This window comes from Salvelinus fontinalis, chromosome 1, assembly GCF_029448725.1.
Source record: "Salvelinus fontinalis isolate EN_2023a chromosome 1, ASM2944872v1, whole genome shotgun sequence".
Taxonomy (NCBI): domain Eukaryota; kingdom Metazoa; phylum Chordata; class Actinopteri; order Salmoniformes; family Salmonidae; genus Salvelinus; species Salvelinus fontinalis.
In genome coordinates, this window is record NC_074665.1 from 26,542,594 (window position 1) to 26,552,541 (window position 9,948).

General features: G+C 42.9%; 1 pseudogene; it reads right to left on the reverse strand.

Annotated features, from left to right (window-relative positions):
- Positions 1–1,690: 1,690 nt before the first annotated feature.
- Positions 1,691–8,707, reverse strand: LOC129855867 (cytosolic phospholipase A2 zeta-like; annotated as a pseudogene).
- Positions 8,708–9,948: the final 1,241 nt, after the last annotated feature.

The following is a 9,948-nucleotide window of genomic DNA, read 5'->3' on the forward strand; positions in this document are numbered from 1 at the left end:
TCACATTGTGTGATTTTTAAGTAATTAATTTGCATTTTATTGCATGAAATAAGTATTTGATCACCTACCAACCAGTTAGAATTCCGGCTCTCACAGACCTGTTAGATTTTCTTTTTTGAAGCCCTCCTTTTCTCCCCTCATTACCTGTATTAACTGCACCTGTTTGAACTCGTTACCTGTATAAAAGACACCTGTCCACACACTCAATCAAACAGACTCCAACCTCTCCACAATGGCCAAGACCAGAGAGCTGTGTAAGGACATCAGGGATACAATTGTAGACCTGCACAAGGCTGGGATGGGCTACAGGACAATAGGCAAGCAGCTTGGTGAGAAGGCAACAACTGTTGGCGCAATTATTAGAAAATGAAAGAAGTTCAAGATGGCGGTCAATCACCCTCGGTCTGGGGCTCCATGCAAGATCTCACCTCGTGGGGCATCAATGATCATGAGGAAGGTGAGGGATCAGCCCAGAACTACACGGCAGGACCTGGTCAATGACCTGAAGAGAGCTGGGACCACAGTCTCAAAGAAAACCATTAGTAAATCACTACGCCGTCTTGGATTAAAATCCTGCAGCGCACGCAAGGTCCCCCTGCTCAAGCCTGTGTATGTCCAGGCCCATCTGAAGTTTGCCAATGACTATCTGGATGATCCAGAGGAGGACTGGGAGAAGGTCATGTGGTTTGATGAGACAAAAATAGAGCTTTTTGGTCTAAACTCCACTCGCCGTGTTTGGAGGAAGAAGAAAGATGAGTACAACCCCAAGAACAACATCCCAACCAAGAAGCATGGAGGTGGAAACATCATTCTTTGGGGATGCTTTTCTGCAAAGGGGACAGGACAACTGCACCGTATTGAGGGGAAGATGGATGGGGCCATGTATCGCGAGATCTTGGCCAACAACCTCCTTCCCTCAGTAAGAGCATTGAAGATGGGTCGTGGCTTGGTCTTCCAGCATGACAACGACCCGAAACACACAGCCCAGGGCAACTAAGGAGTGGCTCCGTAAGAAGCATCTCAAGGTCCTGGAGTAGCCTAGCCAGTCTCCAGACCTGAACCCAATAGAAAATCTTTGGAGGGAGCTGAAAGTCCGTATTGCCCAGCGACAGCCCCGAAACCGGAAGGATCTGGAGAAGGTCTGTATGGAGGAGTGGGCTAAAATCCCTGCTGCAGTGTGTGCAAACCTGGTCAAGAACTACAGGAAACGTATGATCTCTGTAATTGCAAACAAAGGTTTCTGTACCAAATATTAAGTTCTGCTTTTCTGATGTATCAAATACTTATGTCATACAATAAAATGCAAATTAATTACTTAAAAATCATACAATGTGATTTTCTGGATTTTTTTCCGTCTCTCACAGTTGAAGTGTACCTATGATAAAAATTACAGACCTCTACATGCTTTGTAAGTAGGAAAACCTGCAGAATCGGCAGTGTATCAAATACCTGTTCTCCCCACTGTATATACTGTTTTCTATACTATTCTAAGGTATCTTAGTCCGTTCTGCTCTGACATTGCTCGTCCATACGTGTATATAGTCTTAATTCATTCCTACTTAGATTTGTGTGTATTGGGTATATATTGTGTAATTTGTTACATATTACTGCACTGTCGGAGCTAGAAGCACAAGCATTTCGCTACACCCGTGATAACATCTGCTAATCACGTGTATGTGACCAATACATTTTATTTGTTCTGACCTATTTTGTTGACATCTTCACCCCGGGCTCCAGGATGTCTGACCTCCAGTTGCAAATCTCCAAAGCTGGGTCAGGTTAAGAGGGAAGACACTGCTCCAAAGACCTGTCAACGCAGAGGTGCCCACAACCATTGTAAAAAGTATTGCATTTACATTGAAATTCATAGATACATTTTGCACATTAGTGCAGAGATACTATATAACCACCCACCCTCTCTCTCTCTCAAACACATGCGCACACAAATAAGTGATCTCTCACCAAGCAGATAGGAGGTACGTATCGCTGGGTGTTTTTTGACTAGGTGACCAAAGTAGAATTCACTCCCGAAGTCCTCCGCATGGATGTATGCAGCATACTTTGGAATGCCCATCTCACATGGTGTGAACTCACACCACTCTAAAATGATAGGAGCAGCCATTTAAACTCCAACTGCAATTTTCAAATCGGTTGTATAGCATTTTTTGCTTTGACACGCGCAACATAAGTTGAGTGTATTACCTGGATACATAAAGATATGTAAATAACATACAAGTTAACACCATCAACATTCTGTTACAATATTCCTTGATTCAACACGTGGGCCACTGTTTGGGTTGCATTGAAATACATATTATCAAACATAAGTTGCTAGAACCGCTTGACCAAGTTCTCTTGTGGCGTCTTTCACTCCATCTTTCAGGTTGACAGCAGTGCAGATGGGTAAAGGGTTCTGTCCCTCTGATACAGCCTTCTGCTGGTCAGACAGGGTACTAGTGTTCTAATACAAATCACACATTGGAGAAAACATTCTGTCACACAGGCTGTTCCAAACAACTTCGCAAAATGTTAATTATGTAAAGCATCATGACTCCGTGTGAAAGACATAAGACACTAATTTGTGGCTGTGGGAAAAACATTCCATAGTTTCAATGAAATAAAAAGCACTATAATTACAGGCAACAACCATTTCTGCGAAACTCCTTCCTATTGCAGTGTGATTAGTACAGTGTGTATTGTAAAGTATGAGTGTACAGTAGGCTGTTGTACCTTCCCATACAGGCAGTGCTTGATTACCAGACCCCACATGTCTATGAGTGACACCATATGACCCTCCTTCTCTTTCTCTGCCATCTGGTGTCTGTAGTACTGCAGCTTCTCAGCGGTGAAGGCATTGAGGAAACTCTTGGTGATCTCCCCCTCCATAGCTGAGATGGACTCATCCATATCACATTGTGACCAATCTGCTTCCTGATACAGCCAGCTAAGGCCCTGTTGAACAGGAATTTATGTCACATAAGTAGGGGTCTCAGTAGTATAAACTGGCATGTGTTAGTTTGTTCATTCACTCCTTCGTTAATTTTGCTTATAGGATACTGCATATTTAATTGCAATGGAGATAAATTCCATGCTCACCATGTGGAGCCTGACACACCAGTGATATAGCATCCAGTAGGCCCAGTCTCTGCAGCCCCTTCAGACTGACATACAGGTCAGTCATTGCTCTGGTCCCTCCCCCTGAGCCAACCACAGCTAGAACGGGCACCTGGGAGGAAAAAGACAAACACCATCTCTGGTTGGATCTTCCATCTGTCAGTCAACCTGTTTGAGACTTGTTCCATAATTACAGTGAATGACACCACAGTAGAAATAAAACAATTTCCCACAACAATGTCTTTCATGAGACTGGAAAAACAGACTAATTTGGTCAGCATCAATATTCAGTCTTCATTAGTGTTGAAATTATGGATGACAAGCAGCAATTAGTGCAGTGTGTGTAATAAGTGCATAAAAATCATCACCATGTAGCTTTTTAGGGTCAGGGGGCGAGCTGAGGCCCAACTCCTTTTGTAAGGCCTGACCCACTAGCACCTTTTCTTTAGAAATAATTTTTCCCCCGGAGGGACGTCAAAATCAAGACGCACCTCAAATTCATCTAGGCTGTGGATTTACAGGGGCCATAAAGCACGCACACAGTATCTTACAACAATAACAACTCATGCCATGTGTTTGTATACTTCTGAATGAAAGAATTTTTTCGGAAAAAGCAACACTTTTACCAGTCCTCTGCTCTCAAATGTAGATCCACCATGTCCTGTGACAGGGCAGTGTCCATGTAAGTCATATAGGCTTTACAAACACCCTTCATCAATAATCTTTCCTTGGAACTTAAGGGCAAACACTAGAACGTGGCAAAGACTAGAATGTGGTCTACTGTACCTCTCCCACAGGTAAAGATACTTTGAAGTCATTACTGAAGTTGCTGGAGTGGAACAGCAGATAAGCCAGTGACAGTTGCACCTTCTATCTCACCCAATTTATCCTGGGGATGCAAGAAATATGATAGTGGAATTTTGAAAAATCATATGGAACATGGATGATGACAAGGAAGATATTGGTCAAGGAAAGTATTTCGCCACTATTGGCCTATTTATTGCCTTCAGTCCCTTATCTTACCTCATTTGCACACACTGTATATAGACTTTTTCTATTGTGTTATTGACTGTATGTTTGTTTATTCCATGTCTATGTTGTTGTTTGTGTCGCACTGCTTTGCTTTATCTTGGCCAGGTCACAGTTGTAAATGAGAACTTGTTCTCAACTAGCCTACCTGGTTAAATAAAGGTGAAATAAAATAAATAAATAAAAGGATGAGTTAACCGCACCGTCAAGCCAAGCTCTGTTTCCAAGTCTCTGTTGATGTAGTAGCGTACGGTTTTGGCCAGGTTCGACGTTTCCTCAGGAGCAAGAATCTTTCTTCTTGAAAATCCCCATACAGTTTCAGTACCACATTCTGCTCCACTAGAACAATAACAACATAGATTGGTTGCTCAGTTGAATCCTTTATGAATATACTGTGGGCTGATCTGATTCTGCCCCGACACAGACACACAGAAAGACCGACACAGAGAAACATACAATTCATACATTGGGGGGGTATTTAGAAAACAAATCAAATTTTATTGGTTGCGTACACAGTTTAGCAGATGTTATAGCGGGCGCGACAAAATGCTTATGTTACTAGCTCCTAACAACGCAGTATAATGTCAAACAGCACACACATATATATACAGTACCAGTTAAAAGTTTGGACACACCTACAGTACTCCTTCCAGGGTTTTTCTTTATTTTTACTATTTTCTACATTGTAGAATAATAGTGAAGACGTCAAAACTATGAAATAACACAAATGGAATCATGTAGTAACCAAAACCGTGTTAAACAAATGAAAATATATTTTATATTTGAGATTCTTTAAAGTAGCCACCCTTTGCCTTGATGACAGCTATGCACACTCTTGGCGTTCTTCAACCAGCTTCATGCTTTTCCAACAGTCTCGAAGGAGTTCCCACATATGCTGAGCACTTGTTGGCTACTTTTCCTTCACTCTGCAGTACAACTCATCCCAAACCATCTCAATTGGGTTGAGGTCGTGTGATTGTGGAGGCCAGGTCATCTGATGCAGCACTCCATCAATCTCTTTGGTCAAATAAACCTTACACAGCCTGGAGGTGTGTTTTGGGTCATTGTCCTGTTTAAAAACAAATGATAGTCCCACTAAGCGCAAACCAGATGGGATGGCATATCGCTGCAGAATGCTGTGGTAGCCATTCTGGTTAAGTGTGTCTTGAATTCTAAATAAATCACTGACAGTATGACCAGCAAAGCCCCCCCACATCATCACACCACCTCCTCCATGCTTCACGGTGGAAACCACACATGCGGAGATCATCCGTTCACTTACTCTCCGTCTCTCAAAGACACGGCGGTTGGAACCAAACATCTCAAATTTGGACTCATCAGACCAAAGGGCAGATTTCCACCGGTCTAATGTCCATTGTTCGTGTGTCTTGGCCCAAACAAGTATTCTTGTTATTGGTGTCCTTTAGTAGTAGTTTCTTTGCAGCAATTCGACCATGAATGCCTGATTCACGCAGTCTACTCTGAACAGTTGATGTTGAGATGTGTCTGCTACTTGAACTCTGCATTTATTAAGACTGCAATTTCTGAGGCTGGTAACTCTACTGAACTTATCCTTTGCAGCAGAGGTAACTCTGGGTCTTCCTCTCCTGTGGCTGTCCTCATGAGAGCCAGTTTCATCATAGCGCTTGATGGTGTTTGCAATTGCACTTGAAAGCTTTTGAAATTTTCTGGATTGACTGACCTTCATGTCTTGAAGTAATGATGGACTGTCATTTCTCTTTGCTTATTTGATCTGTTCTTGCATTATATGGACTTGGTCTTTCACCAAATAGGGCTATCTTGTCATAACAACTGATTGGCTCAAACGCATTAAGAAGGAAAGAAATTCCACAAATGTACTTTTAACAAGGCACACCTGTTAATTGAAATGCATTCCAGGTGACTACTTCATGAAGCTGGTTGAGAGAATGCCAAGAGTGTGCAAAGCTGTCACCAAGGTAAAGAGTGGCTTCTTTGAAGAATATAAAATATATTTTGACTTGTTTAACACTTTTTTTGCTTACTACATGATTCCATATGTGTTATTTCATAGTTTAGATATCTTCACTATTATTCTACAAAATAGTACGAATAAAGAAAAACCCTGGAATGAGTAGGTATGTCCAAACTTTTGACTGGTACTTTTGACTGGTACGATATATATATAAGACTTCAGTTCGTCTTGGGTGCATATTTTATGTGGTTGAAATGCTGTCTGCTTGCATAACAGTGTTAAAGATAACAAGTGACACACGCATTCTCATTTTCTAAAGAGATAAAATAAATAATTTCTCCACTCCTGTTCCCGAGACAAAAGTAACATTTATTGTATAATTTTACTGCAAGAAATGCATAATTCTGCAGGAGTTAATATTATGCTACACGTGAGAGGTTATAGGTCTACAGTCAGTGTCCAGATTTCAGTTACTATTCCATTTAACCCATATGAACTTATCCCGAATAAAACCTTAAGCGGGATATGAGCTACTATCCGGAATACTGTGCATATATAAACGTGGTCACTCTTCTTGTCAGAACTATATAGAGGGAAGCAACTGGGTTAGGAAGAATGCAAATACTAATAACAAAGTGGACATCCCTCAGGCCTGTCCTGACACTAAACAGGTAAAACTAGCTCAAACCAGGAACTGATAATGACAATAATGCAACCAACTTTGCCCCAGGGATAATCTTAAGACTGTAGATATATCCGCGTCTTAAATCTTGCAAACAAGTTTAAACCTGTTTTACGGGTCAAGTAAATGGCAAACTATGTTTAACAGGCACCTGGAGAAATAAGCAGACATGATACAGTACAGACATGATACAATAATACTCACTGGCAGTGGTCATCAGCTTTTCCACATTCACGTCCACAGTAGAAAATGTGGCGGCCTAGGACAAAGTATACTACAATGATCAGCCTTCTGTTTGTGGATGACAAGTTCTTGCCTTAATTTTGTACAGTAGTACATTACATGTGGAAAGTATTCAGACCCCTTGACTTTTTCCACATTGTTACATTAGTCTTATTTTAAAATAGATGTTTTTTTTTTTTTTTTTTTTAATACCTCATTAATCTGCACACAATAACCCATAATAACAAATCAAAAACAGGTTATAATTTATTTTGCAAAAAACATTACATCAAATATTCAGACTCTTTACTCAGTACTTTGTTGAAGCACCTTTGGCAGCGATTACAGCCAAGTCTTCTTGGGTATGATGCTACAAGTTTGGCACACCTGTATTTGGGGAGTTTCTCCCATTCTTCTCTGCAAATCCTCTCAAGCTCTGTCAGGTTCGATGGGGAATGTACTTTTCTCAATTTATCTTTCCCTCGATCCTGACTAGTCTCCCAGTCGCTGAAAAACATCCCCAGAGCATGATGATGCTGCCACCGCTATGCTTCACCGTAGGGATGGTGCCAGGTTTCTTCAAGACGTGACCCTTGGCATTCAATCTTGGTTTTATCAGACCAAAGAATCTTGTTTCTCATGGTCTGAGAGTCTTTAGGTGCCTTTTGGCAAACTCCAAGCGGGCTGTCATGTGCCTATTACTGAGGAGTGGCTTCCGTCTGGCCACTCTACCGTAAAGGCTTCATTGCTGGAGTGCTGCAGAGATGGTTGTCCTTCTGGAAGGTTCTCCCATCTCCACAGAGGAACTCTGGAGCGCTGTCAGAGTGACCATCGGGTTCTTGGTCACGTCCTTGACCAAGGACCTTCTCCCCCGATTGTGCAGCTTGTCCGGGCGGGCAGCTCTAGGAAGAGTCTTGGTGGTTCCAAACTTCTTCCATTTAAGAATGATGGAGGCCAGTGTGTCCTTGGGGACTTTCAATGCTGCAGATTTTTTTTCGTACCCTTCCCCAGATCTGTGCTTCAACACAATCCTGTCTCGGAGCTCTACGGACAATTAGATTCCAAGATGGCGTAGCAGTCGGACGTCTGTTTATCTTGTCCCATCCCATATATATTTTTTTCTTCGTATACATTTAGTATATATTTGTAATATTTTTTTGTTATGTCAATTTCCATCTACGGACTGAACATAATCTCCTGCAACCCACCTCACCCAATGTGGTACGGATCTGCTATTTTGTACACTTTAGAACCCCCATCAGGGGCTAGCCAGCTAACTAGCTACTAGCTAGTAGTCAGTTAGCCACTGCTAGCGGTCATCACCGTTAACTCGGACATCAGCCAGCCTCAGCCCGGTCAATTCCTGCCCGTCTGCACAGCACGATATCAACCCAGAGCATATCGGACTGCTTTTTCTCTATCACATATCCGGATTCCTACCGCAAGCTCTGAACCTTTACACCAGATCAACGCAGCTAGCTAGCTGCTATCCGAGTGGCTACTCCTGGCTAACGTCTCTGTCCCGAAGCAAGCACCAGTTAGCCTGGAGCTAGCCTTGAGCTAGGCCCATCTCCCGGCTAGCTGAAGAGGTCCATCAACCAATTCTTGGGCTACAATACCTATTTTGCCGACATGGAGCCACACCGATCCATCACGACTGGTCTGCCGTAGTAACTATCTGAGGGGGTTTCAACAGGCTCTTCCATTGCGACGTCTCCCGAAGGCCCATCTGCGAGCCTGCTAGTCCCGGCCCGCTAGCTGTCTGAATCGGCGTGTCTCCAGCTCACCTATCTAGTCACCGGACCCTATGATCACTCGGCTACACATGCCTCTCCCTAATGTCAATATGCCTTGCCTATTGCTGTTTTGGTTAGTGATTATTGTCTTATTTCACTGTAGAGCCTCCAGCACTGCTCAAAATGCCTTAGCTCTTCTGTTCCAACCCCCACACGTGCGATGACCCCCCCTGGCTTAAAAGGTGCCTCTAGAGACAAAACCTCTCTCATCGTCACTCAATGCCTAGGTTTACCTCCACTCTATTCACATCCTACTATACCCTTGTGTTACGAATCCCTTTGGCCCGACATCTAGGGGGGATGGTAATGGGACCCGTAACACAACTCATGCAAATTATAGTAGTGAAAACGTAACAGTGAGAACAAATAACAGACAACTTAATTACCGTCAAACACTAAATGTTTATTTATAAACACACGGTAAATGGGGGGGGTGGGGGGGGGGGGGTGAGCAGGAAAAGGGGCTGAGCAGGATCCAAGGAACGAAAGAATAATAATTCAAAAACACCCCTAAGCTAGACTAGCCTACTTCACAAACAGCTAACTAAAAATACAGGGGGTGGTCCGCCCAGTTCTAACTAGTGTTTTTAACAATGTTTAACTACGGGTAGTGTAGCCCAAGGGCGACTTGTATGGTTACCCCCTTTTCCCACCATCAAACAAACACTCAAACACCATAACCAAAACAATACTCACAGGTGGGGACAACGTGACATGTAGCTGCAAAACACACAAGCGATCTACAGACAGAAGGCATGTTACAAAGAGATTGAGCTCGGGAGACAACAACTGACAGGGGTTTTAAACCAAGGGAAAGGGACTGGGATTGGGTAAGGGAAAAGGAGCAGGTGTCTTCCGATTAGCGACTGATTGATGACTGATTGGGGAATGATTATTGTCACCTGTGAGTAGGGGAGAAGGAGAGAAAAGAAATACACACAGGACACACACAGAACACTTGTATCCGTAACACCTTGTCTGTACAGTATGCCTTGAATCTGCAATCTACTGCAGATATAGCCTGCAGAGTTATGTCATACTATCCAGGTCTGTGCCCAAACAATTCAAGCTTCTTCTTTTAAAAATCCACCTTTCCAGAAACAAGTCTCTCACCGTTGCCGCTTGTTATAGACCCCCTTCAGCCCCCAGCT